Here is a 20,238-nt window from a genome sequence, read left to right on the forward strand (position 1 = left end):
CCATTCCTAAAAGCATTCCAACACTAAGTCGGGCTTCCTGGTATCACGTATGTCGTCAGAAGGTGTTTGGCTGGAGGGCTGCTTTTGTACAATAGGTGGAAACAACGATGCGTCAGACATCTTGAAATTGTTCCTGAATTCACTGGCTGAGAGCAATTTGAATTTCTTCTCGAAATGCTGAATTCTTTGCCTGAGTTTGCAGGCTCAGCCGTGTGGGCAGCGCAGCAGTAGAAGCAAGCCCGCAGCAGCGCAGCCGCACCTAGGCTGGGTCGCACTTTCCCAGCAGGTGTCCCTGCCAAGGTGGGAAAACCTGAGATGCTCCCCAGTGGGTGCAAATATGTGGGAGGAAATTGAATAGAATTTCCCCTTGGGGTCCCCCCAGGAAGCGTGCTTCCACCCCCACTTTCCCTTTGGTTCTCATTTTCAGTTCTTCTGTGTCCTTGGGAAAGCTTTATGTTGTTAAAAAGAAATTAGAACTGAAAGGAAAGCAGGAGCAGTTGTGGCCAAAGATGACACTGAAAAAAGGTGGAAATTGGTGGCAGCATCGGGTTTCCCTAGCTGGACTCAAAATCCTGAAATAGACTAGCAGGAAGTGACTTGGAGCTGCCGGCCAGGCCAGTCGCTGGGCTCCTATGGGGTGGGGGGTGCCACTCAGCCCCTCTCCTCGCCTCTCCTTCGGGGGCTCCCTGCTTCTTCAGCTCTTACCCCCCAAATGCACACACTCTTCCCGGATTCTGGAAAAACTTGTGCCTTTTGGAGGGGCAGGTTTTAAAGCTGAAGTGTTCTTGGTGATGTCCAAAAGCACAAAGGTTGACGCCAGGGCCTGGCCACTTGGTGGAGGCCGGTTCGGCTCAGACTCATTGGCCACAAGGGTAGGGGGTTGGCCGAGGGTGGGGGCTTTCCCTGGATCCTGACTGGATCGAGTCACCTCAGAGGAGCCAGGGCCAGAGTGGATGCTCATGTTTCTTCATCAAGGGGCGAGTGCTTCAGGGAGAGGCTCCCAGCTAACACCCCGGGGGAGGGCTGGTAGCCGCTGGCTTTTCCTGACAGAGGGGTGTCTGGCTCACTTAGCTGGGTTCTGCCAAAGAGCCATCTGAGCCCTGGCTTTAATGCTCACGTAAGGAAGTGATTACGACTGGAAACTTGAACTTGGAATGTGGTCTCTTTGGGCCCCGGGTACTCTAGTGTGCCTCTCTGGGTAAAATGGGCTTTCCCAGCTCCATGGGGGCCTCACAGGGGGCGCGGTGAGGTGTGAGTTGTGGGCCTGGCCTGGTCAGTCACCCACCCCGGGTCTTGGGACAACTCCCTCAGCATCTCTGGGCCTCACGTGAGGGTCTCGGCCCCTTTCTACCTCAAGAAGTTTTATGTAATCAAGTGTGTTGTTAATTTGGTGTCATTCTTTCCCCGTAGTTTATGAAGAAAGGAAGTGGAGCTGTGGTAAAAAGAAACCCAGCGAAGCCAAAACACACATACACAAACCCCCTCGGCATCTCTCAGTTGAGTTTCACTTGTCAGAAAGTGCCGCTAAAGGACAGCTTGATTTTTCTTTATGCAGCTTGTCTGCAAATGGCACTTGAACTAAAATATTCCCTTTCATCTTTGTGACAGAAATATGATTCAGTAATTCTTTGTGAAAATGTAGATGATACGCTGCTGCCGTAGTTACAGTGAGTTAGGTTTAAGTGGCAAATGCCTACTGATAAAGACTTAATTAAAGACACAATAGCAGTGGGAGGTCATTATAGTAATTACAGTCCTGGCTTTATTGTTGGGGCCCAGGCCTGGATTGTAGCAGCACATTATCGCTGCATAGTGTCTCGGTGTGATGAGGCAGTGATCCAGCTTAGACCTTCACTTACTGTGGGATTGGGGCTTTCGTGAATGCCCTGGTTCCACTTTATTTTAGTGTAGGCTTTGTGCCTCGTTTAAAATACCTGATAAAATAAATCAGTAATCGCCTACGGGGGCATTCTGTTTCATCTTTTTCTGGGCCCATATTGGACTGGCACCAGCGGTGTGTGAAGGATTAGGAAGGTGCCCTGGAACTTCTTTCACAGCTGCACATGCATAAGTCTTAGCTTGGGCAGTTCTGAAACCTTGGAGAGCAAAACCTGTGAGGCCAGCAACTTCCTCTTTGCCTGGGCTAGAATAGTGGATGATGCAGCGTGAAGGCCTGCAAGGGCCTACTTTGTGAGGTACGTACAGCTGTTGTCTCTCATTTCTGAGCAAAGAAGGGGGCGCTTTCAGCACCTCTGAGCGCCACTGCCTCCAGGTCTGTCATGTTGCTTTGAGGGCCTTGCTTCAGGCCAAATTGCAGGCAGAGTACTTTTGTGCATTTAAGGACAAACCCCAGACTAAACCCAGACTTGCAGAAGGGGCCAGGGCCTTAACCAATTTTTTTTTTTTTGTCACATAATTTGAAATGTTGGTATCAAAGGACAAGAGTCACTAATGGGTTGCTGTTGTGGTTAAGAATATCGTCAGCATCATTTCAGAGTGATGTCCAAGTGAATAACATAATGGAGGGGTAGGCTAAGCCTGAAGGTGCATCAAAATGTCAGTCTTCTGCCTCTTGGAAGTCTGGGATAAGTAGTGTGTGAGTTACTAGATATTCTACTTGTTAGTCAAAGTTGTAGAAGGTTTTATCCTTTTTCCTAAAGTCACCCTGTCTTGGACTCTGTTCCTGGACATCACCTTACCTACTGATCCTCCAATAGGTATTTCTGCCCCTGTGCAGGGCTAATAAGATGCATGGGTCAAATAAGATGAGACTCACATCGAATGTTTTTAAAATATATAGAAAATATAACTCAAAAACATCTTCCCCACTGTCCTGTTGCTGATGACAGAAATGGTCCCAGTACCAGTTCATTCCTTTGGGTTGGGTTAGAAGTTATGGATACCTTTAAGATGAAAAATGGTGTAGGCTGGAAGGATCTCCTTGATCCTATCATAGGAATCCTAGGCCATCAAGGCTCAGATGAGATTAAATAGGACCCTCCCTTGCATGTCCTTCTGAGATCCTGGATCCTGATGCTTCTTGAGCTTCTTGGCTGGTTCCTAACTTCAGTTGTTGGTTAAGGCCCTGGCTATTGGCTATTCTGTTTGGCTCTTGGCCTCTCCCAGCCTATCGGCTAGAATTAATTTTGGCTTTGTCCGATTGATTCATCTGGTGTTTCCTGGACAAATTTTGATATGTGGCTGTATTTCTCTGGCATCTACCTCTAGCAAGTCTCAGACTTGATTTTACCACATTTCCACCAGTGCTCAGGGGCTCAGTATAAAATGCCAGTGATCCTCAAGGGAGTGGCTCTTCCACGTGGAACCCTTCAAAGGATTAGCTTCTAAAAGCCAAAATATTAGATCCTTGGGTAGAGAATGGGACTGGGATGGTGGATAGGGGAAAGAACATTGAATAGTTGGGGATTTCAACATTTCACTCTTAGCAATTGATACAACTAGTAGAGGAAGATAGGCAAGGATATAGCAGACTTGAGCCATAATCAAACAAGAGGATCTATTATAACTGACATTTATAGAACACCTCACCCAACAACAGCAGAATATACATTCTTTTCAAGTAACCACAAAACAGTCACCCAGATAGACTATATCCTGGGTTATAAAGCAAACTAACAAATTTAAAAGGGTTAAAATTGAATAGAGAATGTTCTTGGACAATAATTAAATCAAATTAGAAACCAATAATAGAAAGACAACAGGAAATCTCCAAACACTTGGAAATTAAACAACATAGTTATAAACAATCCATGGGTCAAAGAGGAAACCTCAAAGGAAATAAAAAATACATACAACTGAATACAAATGAAAAAAACAACATATCAACATTTGTGAGGTGCAATGTTGAGAGGAAAATTTATAACAGCAACTGCCTATGTTAGAAAAGAGAAGAGATTCCAAATCAATAACCTTAGTTCTCACCCCAAGAAACTATTAATAGAAAAAGAAGAGCAAAACAAGCCCAAAGCAAATAAAGGGAATGAGATAATTAAGAACAGAAATCAATAAAATTGAAAACTGGAAAAACAACACAGAAAATTAATGAAACAAAAAGCTAGTTATTCAAAAGAAGTCAATGAGATTGATAAATCTCCAGCAAGACTGACAAAGATAAGAAAAAGAGAAAATACACCACCAGTATCAGGAATGAAACAGAGAATATCACAACAGATCCTGTAACTATTAAAAGGATAATAGAGGAAAACAATGAACAAATATATACTCAGAAATGAGAAACTTAGAAGAAATGGACCAATTCCTCAAAAACCACGAGTTACTAAAACTTAGCCAAGATTAAATGGATAACCTAAATAGTTCTATAACTATTTAAAAATTGAATTTGTAATTAAGTAGCTACTGAAAAAGAAATCTCCAGGACTAGATGGTTTTACTGGATAATTTTATCAAACATTCAAAGAAGAATTTTTAATAATATTAATTTTTTACAATCTCTTGCAGAAAATGCAAAAAGGAGGAACATCATCCAACTCATTTTCTGATGTGAGTATTACCCTCATTCTAAATTCAGGCAAAGACAACACAGGAAAAGAAAGCTATAGGCAAGTATTTCTTATAAACTTAGATGCAAAACTATTCAACAAAATTTTAGCAAATCATATCCAACAATGTATAAAAGAAAAATATTTCCAAGGGTCTTGACATCTAAAAAAAAGAAAAAAAAAAGAAAAAAAAAAGAAAAATAGACTATGGCCAGTGAGATTTATTCCAGGCAAGCAAAACCAATTCAATACTTGAAAATGAATCAGTACATTATAATCTGCCATTTCAACATCATTGATAATATCAACAGAGACAGAAAAATATTTAATAATATCCAATTCCTATTCATAACAAAAATTCTCAAGACATTGTGAATAGATGAGAACTTCCTCAAATTCACAAAGAGAATCTACAAAAAACATATAGTTAGCATCATATTTAATGGTGAAGAACTAAATGCTTTCCCTCTAAGATGGGGAGCAAGGCAAGGATGTCTGCACTTACCAGTCTTGTTCAGCATAGTACTGGTAGTTTTGGGCACTGTGATAAGGCAAGAAAAAGAAATAAAAGGCATGCAGATTGGAAAAGAAGAGATAAAACTGTCTCTTTTTGCAGGTAACATGATTGTATACATAGAAAATCCCAAGAAATTTACAAAAAAAAAAAAAAGAAAACTTCTAGAAATAAGTGAGAAGTGAGTTCAACAAGGCTGAAGGATACAAGCTCAACACATGAAAATTAATTGCATTGCTATAGACTGTCAATGCACTAAAATAAAAACACAATACCATTTACAATTGCTACAAAAAATGAAATACTGAGGCACAAAATATGTGCAGAATCTGTATGCTAAAAATGACAAAATATGGATGAAGGAAATGAAAGAAGACATAAATATTTGCAGAGACATACAATGAATTAGAAGACTCAATGTAGTAAAGATTTTAATTCTCTCTAAATTGGTTTATAGTTTAATGTAATTCCTATCAAAACCTCAGCAAATTTTTTTGGTAAACATAGCCAAGCTTATGCTAAAATTTATATGGAAAGGGAAAGGCACTATAATAGTCAAAACAAATTTGAGAAAGAAGAATAAAGTGGAAGAGATTATTCTTCCTAATATTATGGCTTATTATGTAGCTACAATAATCAAGGTAATGTGGTATTACAGAAGGATCAGTGGAACAGAATAGAGAACTCAGAAACAAAGCCACACAAATATGCCCAATTAATTATTGACAAAGAAACCAAGACATTTCTATGAAGGAGGGATAGCTTTTTCAGTAAATGGTGCTGGGGCAATTGGACATGCATAGACAAAAAACTGGATGTCAAAATCTCACATCTTACATCTCACATCTTACACAAAATTAACTCAATATGGATCATGGAATTAAATGTAAAACACTAAACTATAAAGTATAGTATAATATAATATAAAATTTCTAAAAAAAAATAGGAGGAAAGCTTTATGAGCTCAAAGAAGGTACAGAATTTATAGGTTTGACACCAAAAACATGATCTATAAAATGAAATAATGATATATTGGACATCATCAAAATAAAGAATGCCTATTCTTTATTAGAGACAGGCATTTCTCTAATGCTTCATCATCATTAGGCATTAGAGAAATGCAAACTAGAACCACAATGAGATATACCTCTCAGAATGGCTAAAATAAAAAATAGTGATAACGCCAAACAACGGGAAGATTGTGGAGAAACTGGATCATTTGTACATTGTTGATGGGGATATAAGAATATATAATCACTCTGGAAAATAGTTTGGCAGTGTCTTAAAAACTAAACATGCAGCTACCATGCAGCTTAGCAGTTCCACTCTTGGGCATTTATCCCAGGGAAAGGAAACTCATGTTCACTCAGAAACTTGTATAGGAATGTTCATAGTAGCTTTATTAAGAGCCCCAAACTGGAAACTATGCACATGTCCTTCACTGGGTGAATAATAAAATGTGGTAGATACATTATACCATAGGCTACAACTTTGCAATAAAAAGGAATGAGGTTTTGATAACATGCAACAACTTGGATGAATCTCAAGGAAATTAGGCCAATTAAAACAAATCCAATTGCAAAAGGAGACATACTGCATGATTCCATTTATAAAACATTTGTGACATAACATAATTATAGAGATGGAGTGGTTGTCAAGAGTTAGGGTTCTGTTGTGGGAAGGGAAGGACATGGATATAGAGGGGTTATAACAAGGGAGCAGTGGTGATGAAATATTAATAGTTTTGTATCTTGACAGTATTGGTGGTTATATGAAGCTCCCATATGATAAAATTGCAGAGCTACACACACACACACACACACACACACACACACACACACACACACACAATGTAGACACACATGCGAGCATGTGTAATTGGTGAAATCTGAATAAGCCCTATGATTTGCAGCATGCCAATTCCCTGGCTTTGATATTGCACTGAGGTACAATACCGTAGTTCCGCAAGCTGTTAACAGTGGTGGGGGCCTGGGTGAAAGGTGCCCAAGACCTGCTTGTACATTTCTTTGCAACTTCCTGTGAATCTATAATTATCTCAAAACAAAAAGTGAAAAAAAAATTCCAATCATCTTTGAAGAGATATCTTCTAGGTCCTAGATAGGAAAGTATTGATTCTCAGGTGGAGGGTGAAGCTGTCACTGTGGGCAAGGGTGAGAACATTGAAAAGGGAGAAGGGGACAGAAAGGTTCCCAAGCAAAATCACCACATTTCCCATTTATTTTGGTGCCAGAGCCTGCCAGGACATTATATGGCAATAGTTTCTGGATTAGGCTTGTGGGAACAGAGCTTTGAAAGGCATGGCACATATTTAAAATTTTACTTGCCTAAAACATTAGTTTTTGAACAATTAAAAAATACAGGAAAGTAAAAAGAAGAAAATTAAAGCCCATCCATATTCTCACCACCCAGAAATATCCATTGTTCACAGATGGCATGCTTGTTTCTCGTCTTCTTCTATACTTTATTTTATTTTATTGCATTTTAAAGAAAAAAAATCACTCTGTTGTTTTTCTAGGGAAGTTGTATTTGGTGGTGAGAAGCAAGGAGATGTGCAAGGGAGATGTGAGGATGGAAAGGGAGAACAAAAGCCAAAGAGTCGTCTTTCATCTTTTATTGTTTGTTTCTTCACTTGGATCCCTTCTTTTCTGCTTGAGCAATGGAGGTGGAATTGCTGGAGCTCTCAAAGAGCTCTTTCACTGCTCTAGGTATTCAGCAGAGTATTTTATGGCACCGCAATGATCTCGTTTACTGCTAAGGAGCAGATGCCCATGGCACAAAACTCAAGTAATAACTGAGTTTGGAAGCTTAGTAAAACCAGATAATTTTGAATGAGTGTAGTATTTAGAAATGGTTAACCAGCAGAATTTGTGGAAATCATTTCTTTTGAGCACAGGCTGCGAGGTCAATTTTCTGTTTTCTTACTGGCTATTTAGATATATTCCATTCCAACAATTTATATTTTAATTCTAATAAAATGAATTTAGAATTCCAAACATTCCTGGATACATAAACTTTTAGTATATAAAAACAAGGTAAGAGAGAATATTGTGCGTTCTTTGTACAACATACATTTCATCTGTGTCTGTTTGGAACAAAAGTTTTGGGTGAGTGTTTGATCTCTTTAACCTTTTCATCCTGGCCCTATGCAAAAAAGCTTTTAATTTTGATTAAGCCCAACCATTTGGAAAGAGAGTTGCTATCTATGAATCAGATACCAAAAAGTCATCTCAGAAAAAAGTGAGGAAATTCTGGAAAACAAAATATGTCTTAATGAAGAATGATAGGGAAAATTGTGGATATACATGGAGTTTGAAAGACCAAAGGCACAGGATTGCAAATGTGAGCTTGACCTGGAAGATCAGATAGAGGCACACTTATGCCTCATACATGGGCCTCTTGGTGGAATAAGTACAAAATAGGGGATGCTTAAGGCTGAGAAAAGGGTGTGAACACTGAGGGGACTTGTGGATTTTTTGAAAAACAGCTTTATTGTGATATAATTCACATACCATACAATTCACGCATTCATAGTGTACAATCCACCTTAGTCACAGCATTGTATCATTATCATCACAGTCAATATTAGAACATTTTTATCATCTCAAAAAGAAAACTCATATCTTTTAGCTATTACGTCCTACCTTACTTCCATTCCCCCTGCCCTAGGCAACCACTAATCAATAAAAATATCCCTACAGATTTACCTATTCTGGACATTTGATATAAATGGAATCATATCATATCTGGTCTTTTGTCATTGGTTTCTTTTATTTAGCCTACTGTTTCCAAGGTTCCTTCATCTTGTAGCATCCATCAGTACTTCATTCCTTTTATATTTCATTTAATATTTAATTTCATTTAATATTCCATTGTACGGATATACTACATTTTGTTTATCCATTTATAAATTGATGGACATTTGCACTGTTTCTGCCTTTGGGCTATTATGAGTAATACTGCCATAAACATTTTATGTACAAGTTTTGTGTGAACATATGTTTCATTTCTCTTGAGTAAATACCTAGGAGTGGAATTGCTGGGTCACATAATAACTGTACATTTAACCATTTGAGGAACTGACAGATTGTTTTAGAAAGAACTCCATGTTACCTGTTCACTAGCAGTGTAAAGTGTTCTAATTTCTCTGCATCCTTGTTAACACTTGTTAACATCTGACTTTTTGACTAAGGTCCTCCTAGTGTGTGTGAAGTGGTATTTCATTGTAACATTGATTTGTATTTTCTTGGTGATTAATGGTGTTGAGCATCTTTTCAAGTTCTTCTTGGCCATTTATATAACTTCTTTGGTGAAATGTCTGTTCAGATCTTGTGCCCATCTTAAAATTGGATTGTCTTTTTATTATTGAGTTGTAAGAATTATTTATATATTCTAGATTCAGTCCCCTATCAGCTATATGACTTGCAAATATTCTCTACCATTCTGTGATTTGTTTCTTCACTTTCTTGATGGTGTCCTTTTAATTTTGATGAAGCCCAATTTATCTATTTTTCTTGTGTTGCTCATGCTTTTGGTGTCACATCTTAGAATCCATGACAGATCTTAGATCATAAAGATTTATCTGTATGTGTTCTTCTAAGACTTTCATAGTTTTAGATCTTACATTTAGGTCTTTGGTTCATTTGGAGTTAATTTTTATACATGGTGTGAGGTAAGGATCTGACTTAATTGTTTTACATGTGGCTGTCCAGTTGTACCATCACCATCTGTTGCTCTCTGGTGGATTTTTAATGAATCTTACATTCTACTTTTTAATCCATGGTATTGGAAACTTTGATTACTAAGTCTATCTATTTCATAAAGGAGGCAGAAAAGCTCGTGGAACAAACATTTTCTGTCCACATAGGGAGCCATCTACCTGCATGGTGCCTCGGATGGGACAGGAAGGCAAGAATACTGTGGCAGCCAAGGTAAGCTGAAGTCCAGGTCAGGCCCCATGGAAGGAATACTCCTGCCCTGGTGAAGAGATGCCACCTGCGTATTGGATCTAGCCTGAGAGCTGGGGGCCCCAGCTTAGTGCCTTGTCTCCTAACTCAATTCAGCTTATTTAGACCTTCTGGCTCAAGTCAGCTAATTTACAGCCCTCTGAGCTTGTTTGGGCAGTGGGTTGAGGAAGTTGTAGGCTCAGACCAGAGGGAGAGGGGGATTAGAAGATTCTCTCTCTGCCTGAGGAACCAAAAAGCTAAATGGGAAGGAGACAGGGTTGGATATTTGGGGTTGAAATACATCTGGGCATTGAGATTTATACCAGAAATAGATGCTGCAATAGAGTTAGGGCTGCAAAGGGTTTATTGGGGAATGGCCCTGTGAAAAGAAAAAGGGAAGAAACAGCACTGGACAGAAGGACATCCCACCACAGGGCACACCTGAGAGTTCTCTGCCAGCCCGACAGGGGGCTCTGGTGCAAAGATTGCCCCTTTAGGGCGCTTGTTTTGGGAGCAGATGGCTGGGTCCTTGTACTGCCGTCTTGCTCAGTCCCTGTCCAGGGGCTGTCCTGGGAAGAGTATGGCCTCAGCTGGGATACTGAGGCAGACCCTGAGCGAATTTTGGGACATAATGCGGGAGGGTGAGATGATGGAAAAATCAGCGAGGCTGGATCCCCATCCTGCACTGAAGTTGGCAGTGTGATTGGATCAGATAATAGAGATAGTGACTTTACTGTTTTCCTTAGGGCTGCCATAACAAAATGCCACAGACTTGGTGGCTTAAACAGAAGTTCATTTTCTTACAAATCTCGAAGTCCATGATCAAGGTGTCGGAAGGCTTGATTTCTCCTGAAGCCTCTCTCCTTGGCTTGCAGGTGGCTGTCTTGTTGCTGTGTCCTCATGTGGCCTTGTCTCTGTGCACCAGCATCCCTGATGTTTCTTCCTCTTCTTATAAGGACATTAGTCGTATTGGATTAGGGGCCTACTCTTATGACCTCATTTAACCTTAATTACCTCTTTAAAACCCCTATCTCCAAATACAGTCACATGCTGAGGTATACTGAGGGTTAGGGCATCAACATATGAATTTTGGGGGACGCCATTCACTCCGTAGCAGTGACAATAATAATAATACAAAGACAGAAACTGGCATTTATTTAGTTGTTACATAGCTCAGACACTGTTATAATTGCTGACTATGGATTATTCTCATTTAATTCTCCCAGTAACCCCAAGAAGTAGGCACTATTATTGTCTCCTTTTACAGAGGTACAAAAGCTGTGCACAGAAACACAGCTAGTGAATTATAGGGTTAGGATTTTGAATCCAGAGTTTTAGCTCTTATCTCCTAAGCTATACTCTCTCCAAACATCTGGGGAATCTTGTTATCATGTGTACAATGGAATAGACATTGCTCAGGATATCTTCCAGTTCTGACATTCAAGGTTTTATTGGACTACATGTTATTATTTATTGAACATGCTACTTCTAAGGAATGCCCAGTCCTAGGTGTTTTAGAAGCTGATGAAATGGGGTAGGCTTTGCTCTAAACTTCCTTCCCTCAATCAATCCTTAGTCTCTGGTGTCATTGCTTATAAGTAAATCCTCTGTTTGGATCCTGTCTGTTTTTGGGTGCCTGTGGCAATTCTTGCTTGAGTTTTGTTTTGTTTCCTTAGCTCATCATATAGGATGGTTTCTAAAGGATTTGAGTTCTGTCCTGTTTTCAGTGGGGTTTCTGGAAACAGGGGACCTGCCCTTCAACCTAAGTACCTGTTCCTAGTGCCAGTGTCTCTGTTGCTACCTGTCTGCCTGTACTTCTACCATTCACCTGCCGTGGGCCCCAGAAGCCCCCTTTGTGTCTCAGATGGGGTGCCGGTTGGTGGGCTGCTGTGCCCCAGGAACCCTGTGCAATGCCTGATCCCCAGTCCTCCCGACAGACCCCACCTTGGCAGCTATGTTGACTCTTCTGGGGGCATGTAAGAGATGAGGGAGAGAAACTTGGTAAGATGGGGACCAAATACTTGGCTTGAAACCCCCAATACCCAGGGGTCATTAAAATAATGGCACTACCGTCTAACATTCAGCTTGTTGCAAGATTACATTTCAGGAGGTGTCCCACTTGCCTGCCAGTTGCCGTTTTTATGTCTTGGGATTTCCAGCAGCCTTCTAGCACATGCTGGCATTTCAGATTCACTCAGTGCAATTAAAGAAATTGCATGACTGCTAGTTCCTCCTCTTTTTTCCCCCCTCTGATAAATTGTAGAATTCAACTTGATTAAAACATTTATTAAGTGAGATTTAATAGATTCCAGTAATGCTGTGTGAGTGTGTGTGTGTGTGTGTGAGTGCGTGTATGTGTGCGTGCCCTCATTATCCATTTCTTTCACATGTGCCAAGAATGGCCATGTGCATAGAGAATTGTTCATGGAACTCACTTTATTCTGCAATTTACCAGCAATGTCAAATTAGGAGGTTTAATGGATTCCTGCACAGAAATTCCTAGTATGGTTGTATTAGCAGCAAGTTTCATTAAAAAGGGCTATTTTTCTCTACTGGGATTTCAGTAAAGAGACAATGTTTATTTTTTTCCAGTGGAAAATTGATTGTAACTAAGAGGATACTTGGCTTGAAAGTGGGGAATTATCATATCATATGATTAAATGAAAGCTTACCTTGTTATAAGGTAACTAGACATATCCCAGTAGAATTGAGACAATGTTTGATTAAGCCAGATTTTCCTACTTTATATTCAAGGAACAAATTAAAGAATAATTGAGATCCTTTTCAGATCTTTTATAAGCTGCATATATAAAGCTTCAGCTCCAGGTGGCAAAGCAATTAGCTGATGAATAAAATCAACCCCACTGTCATTTGTCAGATGTTTAAATTCTATAAACCAGATAAATTAATGTGTTCCTTAAGCCAAATAAACGGTCATGCTCTCCATGTTACCACCCAATTCCCTTGGGGAAATGTTGGAAGCATGTTCATAGACAGGCTAGGATCTACTTAATCAGAAAGGTTGAAATTAAGTTGCCCATTTGATTTTCTGAAATAAATGTCCATCTGGCACAAAACCTATTTTCCAAGCAAAGTTGTTAGACATGATGGTTTGGTTTGTTTAGTAAACCAAGGATAGGGCTGGACGCAGCGTTGGGCTCTCCTGGCTCCAGCTTTAAAGGTCTTTGCGTTTCCTTGCACTTGGCATTGCAGTTATTAATAAGCAACTGAAAGTGCTTTGGTTTCATTTATTCCTTGTCCCTGAGTACTAATGCAGAGCATTAGAATCTCTGTTGTCTTCCTGCTTCCAGATTTATTTCTGTGAAGTGAGTTTCCCGGATAAGTACAACATGCCGCCGTTGCATGATGACACAGTGGGCTTTTCTGACATTGATGTCTAGGTAAGGTAGACTTAAGTGCCAGAGGACATTATTTAATTAGCTGGTGACTAGTTTTTGTTGGCCGGTTCCCCTGTTCTGCCGTTTTCAGTATAAGCATCGCTTTCAGAGCCTGCTGACTGGGCTTGTACTCTCTGGTGCCTGGTCTGCTCTGCATAGCGTTGATACTGCAGTCACCGGGGATGGTCCTTTAAAATCTTGCTACTCAAAGTGGGTCCTGTGACATTGTGGGATTGGAGTCACCTGGGAGCTATTGAGAGTGCAGAATCTCAGGCCCCACCCCTATCTATTTAATCATTACACACATTTTGTCAGATTCTTATGACATTAAATTTTGAGAAACGTGTCGGAGGCAAGTTACGAAGTGAAAGTGTGCAGCCAATAGGAATATCTAGTTTGTAGATTTTCTGAACTTAAAATCGCTTTTCTTTTTCATATTTTCTTCCCTTTAGGCACTAGCACTTTAAAAAAAAGGATAGCAAAAAAGAAGACCTAGAACTCATTTATTATAATATTGATTATTGGAGTCCAGCATTCTTTAGGAACTGTAACAAAAATTGGCAATTATTTATAGAAATTGAATTTAGATCTTGCAGTCATTATCAAGAGGACTCCAGATGAATTTTCTTGTTGAACTGCCAGCTAGCTATCTATTACGTGCAAAATATTGGTCCCACTGTGGCACAGTAGACAGACAACTGGATTGGATACTCAGGCACCAACCCGTCATCTGATTATGGGCAGGCGGTTTCAATCTGAGCTGGATTTCCCTGTCTGTAAAATGAGGGCTTTGGAAGCAAATGATTCTGGGGTCTCCTCGAGGTCTGAATGTTTATGATTTGTTGCAACCATGTGGAAGTCTGAGTAAGACACTCTGTATACATCAACTCAGAACTATTCCGGTGGCCAGAAACCAACCCCATTAATCGGTTCTCCTGATGCTGTTTGAATAATATCATTCCTAATTTCTGTTTTACAGCAGTTTGGAAATTATCTAATCAGATGCATTCCTAGGGATCCAGATGCTGACCTTTGATTGTGGTGTGTGCATGTGTGTGCGTGTGCATGTGTGTGCGTGTGCATGTGTGTGTGTGTGTGTGTGTGTGTGAGTGTGTGTGTGCATGCCCGCCCGTGTGCACAGTTGCAGCCTGTGGTGGCCACATGAATATTCATGCTACACAGAGACTGGTAGGAATGAAACAGCAGCATAAATATGTCTTAATGTAAGGAAGAATACAAAACTCAGGAATAGCAGAATGAAGCAAAATTCAACACAATCTTTGCTATAAATGAAAATTTGATATTTTTCCAATCCCCTGGTGTGTTGTATGCTGTTATTGTTTTTTTTTTTTTTGTAAATCACAATCTGTCTTTTCTCTCTTTCTTTTCCTTGTGCAGTGAGGTTTATTCTGGTTTATTCATTTGGAGGTTTATTTTGGGTTGTATGTGTGTACTGAAGGCGTTGGGGTGATTATTTTTTGATGCAAAGAGGCATGATTTTAAGATTTGAAGAAGGGCTACTGAGAGAAGTCAGGTAGTTAAAGAAAAGCATCCCCTGCGATTTGATTTGGAGCACAGTCCTGTCCAAAGGCCGTGAGCAAAGAGGTGGCCTGTGAGACTCTTTCTCCCTGGGGAATTGATTTGCTCACTAATTACTTCAAAGCCTTCTTTCTTCTTTCTTAACACAAAACTGGATTGATTGCCTACTATGTGTTCAAAACTAGAGATACAGAGAGGAATAAGATGCTATCTCAGCCTCTAAGGGCTCATATCTAGCAGAGGAATGCATAGTCTGTAATTTCTAACTCTGCTGACAGCTCTCACTCTGAATTCTATCGTAATGTGAGCATATAAGAAAAGCCATAATGGTTATTTGAGAGCAATTTCACTTTCTGGTTGCACAGTGTTTACTCAAATTCTTGTAGGGATATGTGTGTGTGCATGTGTGTGTGTCGAGGGCTTTGAGTAACAGCTTAAGTGATATTAATAAAGCAGATTTTTGGTCTCCAGAGGAAGACAGAGTCTCAGTGCAAAGCATGATATATTCTGGTAAGTGGGTTTGTGTCTAAAATTGAATATGTTAAAATACATCCAGGGATCTTTAAGGGATCTTCCTGAGAATCTTCTGCCTCTTAGTGTTGAGCTTTGCAGTTTCTTTGTGTTGCAATTCTGGGGAGAGAAATTTTCTTTCTTCAAATTTTGCAGGCACGAGGCTGTGCTTTGTGGACGCAAAGATGTGCTGCTTCTAGGGAAGTGGTTCTCAACCCTTGATGGGCAAAGAAATCACCCGGGGAGCTTGTTCGCAATGTGGATTACCACCCTGGCTGCTGCTTCACACCCCTGATTCTGATATGGTAGCTATGAGACGGGGCCCAGAAACCTGTATTTCAACAACTCCCCTAGGTGATTCTGATTTAGGAGGAGGCCCAAAGACACACTCTGAGAACACTGGCCTGGAATTTCTCCATTTGGATCACAGCAAGGCATAAACCTATATACTAAATACTTTAAAAGTGTTTTGAAATTCTTGATTGAAAGAATGCTATGTGAGGTTATTAGTTTCGTGGTCTGACAAATGAAGACTCAGGAGGCTATATCACATAATGTTCAAGAACTTAGGCTCTGCCATCAGACTTCCTGGGGCTTAATTACCATTTCTGTGCTTGCTGGAAGCATGTCCTTTGGTAAATCCCTTAGCCTCTCTAAGCCTCAGTTTTCTCAACTGTGAAACAGGGATAATAACAACAAGAATCTAATTAAGTAGTTGTGAGGCTTAAATGAAATAATTTACGTAAAATGCTTAGCACAGGACCTGGCACAGAGTAAGTACTCAATAAACTTGGGCTGCCACCGCTATTAGTTTGCAACAGCAAACAAAAAATTACAGTAAATACGATTGCATTCTTTTCTGTCACAGCTTTCTTCTTAGGTGATTGTGAGCACTTTGCAGAGTCCCGTGTTAATCAGCTCAGAATCGCTGGGAACAGTCAAAGATTCTTTAGTTACTTTACGATGGCCCCTTTGAACTGCTTCTGTCATATTCAAGCTTTGCCTCATTGGTTAGGTGTCTAAGGCTCTTCCAAGCCTGGCCACATAGGCTGATTTCACTCAGAAATGAGTCCAAGGGAGTGTGTCTTCCTCTTCCCAGGAGTGCACACATTTCCTTTTGATGTGATTGTCGTTTACTTGAAACTGGAACAGATGATCTCTTATTGGACAGGATTAAGGCAATTGACGGTCATGGTTTGGAGACCACGGCTGGTGTGGTCTCAGGCCAATAACCACGGGGAGCAGAGGATTCTCCAGAGGAATGGCGGTGCCTCCTCCAGGGACACTCTGCGTTCTGCCTTTGTTTAGGTACCCGCATGCTCATGTACTTCTAGAAGTGCATCCAGGTTTCATTTAAACCTAAAGCTTGAGATTGGCTTGATTTAAGATGGCCTGTGTCCCACTGCTTTGTAAAATGCTAATACACAGTAGGCTTTTGGTTTTCCTATTGATTGAAATGATAAAGTATCATCAGAATCATGAGAAGTGATGGACAGGCTTATCGTTACTTCTGTCTCACACTAAGCTGTTCTGCGGGGGTCCTCGAACCACTGCACACTGGAATCACCTGGAGAGCCCTGTTGGACCCCCGGAGTTCTGGCTTAGTTGGTCAGGGGTTTCATCTTGAGATTGGGAGTTTGAGAGTCTCCTTGGGTGATTCTAAAATTCAGCCAAGATTGAGAACCTCTGCTTTATAGGGAATTCCACACACCCTCATCTTTGGCTTTCTTAAGTGCATGTTCCCTGATATGTCAAAGTCATCCCTCCAGCTTCGCCCACATTATTTTTCAGTTTTCCAGAACAAAGAGAACTTCAGAATTACCCTAGAGAAGTGGTTCTTAACCAGGAGCAATTTTACTCCTCAGAGGACACTTTGGCCATGTCTGGAGACAGTTTTGATTGTCCCGACTGGGAGTGTGCTACTGGCATCCGGTGGGCAGAGGCCAGGGATGCTGCTAAATGTCTTACAATGCATAGGACAGCTCCATGGCAAGGAATAATCCTGCCTAAAATGTCAATAGTGCTGAGTTTGGGAAGTCCTGCCTTAGCTCAACCTCTCTCATTTTACAAATGGGAAAATGTGGTCCAGAGATGATAGCTTGATTTGCCTAAGGATGTAATTATTAGCAGAATAAAATTTCCAGCAATTGTAGCATTATAGTGGAGCCACACCCTTATTTTCCGACCCTCTCCCTTTTAACCTACTGCCCTGGGGACATTAGTTGTTCATCTTGTTTCCCTTCCCTCCTCAAATATCCCTTGGCTTTTGACGGTGGTAGTGATTTGTTTCCTGTATTTTAGTATTTCAGATTTCTTAAAAGCCAAGTCTGCTTAAGATAGATTGCAGGGGCTCAGTAAGCATCGCCTTTCTTTGCTCTAGGATGGCATCATTGCAACTTGTTGCTAGGCTGGGGTCACTGTGTGCTGATCAGCACCTCTGATTGGAAGTTATATAAATCTCTGATGAATTTAAAAAATGGGCAAATGAGGTCATTGTTACTTCATAAATTTGGTTTGGTGAGCTAGATGTTTCTAATTTAGGCACCCATAAAATGAAATGATAAAAGGGCTTCTTGGTGATGAAAAGAATGGCCGAGTCTGACCAGGCCTTCCCTGGTGCAGGGTTTGTGTGTGTTTGTGTGTGTTTGTGTGTGTGTGTGTGTGGGGGGTGTGCTGGTGTGTAGGCACATGCATGGCCACTGCTGGGGCCCATGCAACCTCCTAGCCCCCACGTGCTTGGAGAGAGTTTAGGAAGGTGATGGAGACCTTGAATTAAAAGACCTGAGTCCACCTTCCTTCATTTACATCTTCCCTTAATACCTCCCAACTTTACCCCAGCGAAAGTAATATCTGGAAGGTAGGATTTGAGATCATGCATGCCTAAAATATATATTTGCGTCTTATTCTCTCTATTTTTCCCTGTAAACATGTTTTGTAATAAAATGAAACGATTTAATCAAGCAATATAACTTCATGCTCAACACTGAGTGCATCAGAACCTGCTGATGCTTGACAGGGCGCTTGGGCGCCTTCCCTGGAGACTCTGGCTCGGTTGGGTGGGAGAGCGGGGCGTGGGATGGGTGTTGTTTAGAGGCTTCCCAGCTGATTTTTATATGCAGATGGAATTATTAACAGACACTCCGATCTCAGAGAGCAGTACTCAAACTTGTCTGCATAATGTAACAAAGAAACCTAAAAAACAATACTGAGGCCTGGGATCACTGCAGAGGTTCTGGTTTAATTGGTCTGGGGGTCGAGACTGGGTTTTGGGGGTACTAAGATTTGCCCACATGACTCAGGAATTGGAAGGGATGGGTGGTACCTCCGATGAGTTTCTTTTGGAAAGGGATGTTAATTTTGCTGTCTTACCAAGGAGGATGATCGTACCAGCCTGGCCCTGCTTCTCCTGCTAAATGAAAGTGCAGATGGGCTTGCTCTAAACCTTGAGCACAACCGATCAGAGTGCTAGAAACTACAGCCCATCCTCTTTAAGGTGCAATAGCCATCAACGTTACAAGAGCACCAATTACAGATTGTATTTTTAATTGTTGACAAAAGAATGAGCTTGAAGGAGATTTGGCTTATTGAAACTGCTTTACCTTCATAAACTACTGTAAATAGATTGGTAAGAAGTCAGGAGCTACATTTAGGGTGCAAACTATCCTGTACAATAAATACTGATAATTGGTTTAGTGTCCAGTTATTTTTGTCTTTTTTTTTCCTTTTTAAGAGTGGGGAGGGCTTCCTTATACTTTTATCTTAACAGACTCTCACTACGATGATGTCCAGGTTGAATTCTGGACTTTTTGTTAGACCAGTTCTGTAGCCTTTTTAGGATTATTTAAAAGAGCTGCTCCCTTTGCCATGACAAAGGGTCTTTCTGGAGGTGTGTGCAGCTTAGCTCCCTGGCGTGGTGGGAGCTTGGCAGGGTCTGCAGACCAGCTCATTAGCAGTGAGGCCTCAGGGAGGCAGGGCCCGGGTGGGTTGGAGAGAGTTCCAACTGCAGCCATCTCTGGCTTCCTGCTTCTCCACAGAAGCCACTTGGGAGCAGTGTGGCCTTGCCTATGAGGGAGGCTCCGGGAAACTTCCTGGAACTGACCGGCTCAGCCAGGGAGCCTGGAGGCCCTGACTGATGACAAGTGAACTATTTCACAGAATATAAATCTTTCATCTTGCAAATGTCCCTTTGGTGAGAAATCGGACAGTGGGTAAGGAGTGGGCAGAATCCTTGTCCCAGCGAATAAAATTAAAGGATGGAGCCTCCTGCCTTTTTCTGTGATATAATAGTGTGAAGTTTATGGAAAAGAAGATTTTCTGCTTTTGGTAGGTCCATTGGCCACAGTGGGCCCCAGAATGGGAGACAACGTTACCCCCGGCCCCTAACCTTACTGCTGATGAGGGTGGGGGAGGTGGGGGCTCTCACTAGCCCGGTGTGATGATATTCCACCCTGTGACTCTTCCAGGTCGGAAGCGCCTCTGACATAAGTCAAACATAGGAACGTGAGGCTCAGATCCTTTCAGTCTTGTTCTCACGAGCAACGGTATGAACTTTTTAATGTCATACGTTTGTCCTGGGTCTCTGAATTAGAGTCTTTAGCATGCATGCTTCTCACCTCCAAGAAGACCACATCTAGAGCATTATTTTGCGAAGTTATTATAACGCGTCTGTGAGTGTGTGATTAGCATTGTATCTACATTTTTGACCTTCTCTACTTTTTTAGGTTTTTGAGATCTACTAAGAAAGGGTGAGAAGAAAGGGCATACACGGAGCCGGGGGTAGAAGTCTGGGGAGC

The 20,238-nt window shown here is 41.1% G+C and overlaps 2 long non-coding RNA genes across 3 annotated transcripts in view; both read left to right on the forward strand.

Annotated features, from left to right (window-relative positions):
• Positions 1 to 15,485, forward strand: part of LOC142870047 (uncharacterized) — a 100,769-nt gene extending 85,284 nt beyond the window's left edge. For both annotated transcript variants that reach the window (XR_012918574.1, XR_012918575.1), the window contains one exon: positions 9,920 to 15,485. This is a non-coding gene — a long non-coding RNA (uncharacterized LOC142870047). The remainder of the gene's footprint in view (positions 1 to 9,919) is intronic.
• A 3,769-nt stretch (positions 15,486 to 19,254) lies between these two features.
• LOC142869965 (uncharacterized) overlaps positions 19,255 to 20,238 on the forward strand; it is a 101,356-nt gene continuing 100,372 nt past the window's right edge. Inside the window, exon 1 of the long non-coding RNA XR_012918494.1 lies at positions 19,255 to 19,986. This is a non-coding gene — a long non-coding RNA (uncharacterized LOC142869965). The remainder of the gene's footprint in view (positions 19,987 to 20,238) is intronic.

This window comes from Microcebus murinus, chromosome 3, assembly GCF_040939455.1.
Source record: "Microcebus murinus isolate Inina chromosome 3, M.murinus_Inina_mat1.0, whole genome shotgun sequence".
Classification (NCBI taxonomy): domain Eukaryota; kingdom Metazoa; phylum Chordata; class Mammalia; order Primates; family Cheirogaleidae; genus Microcebus; species Microcebus murinus.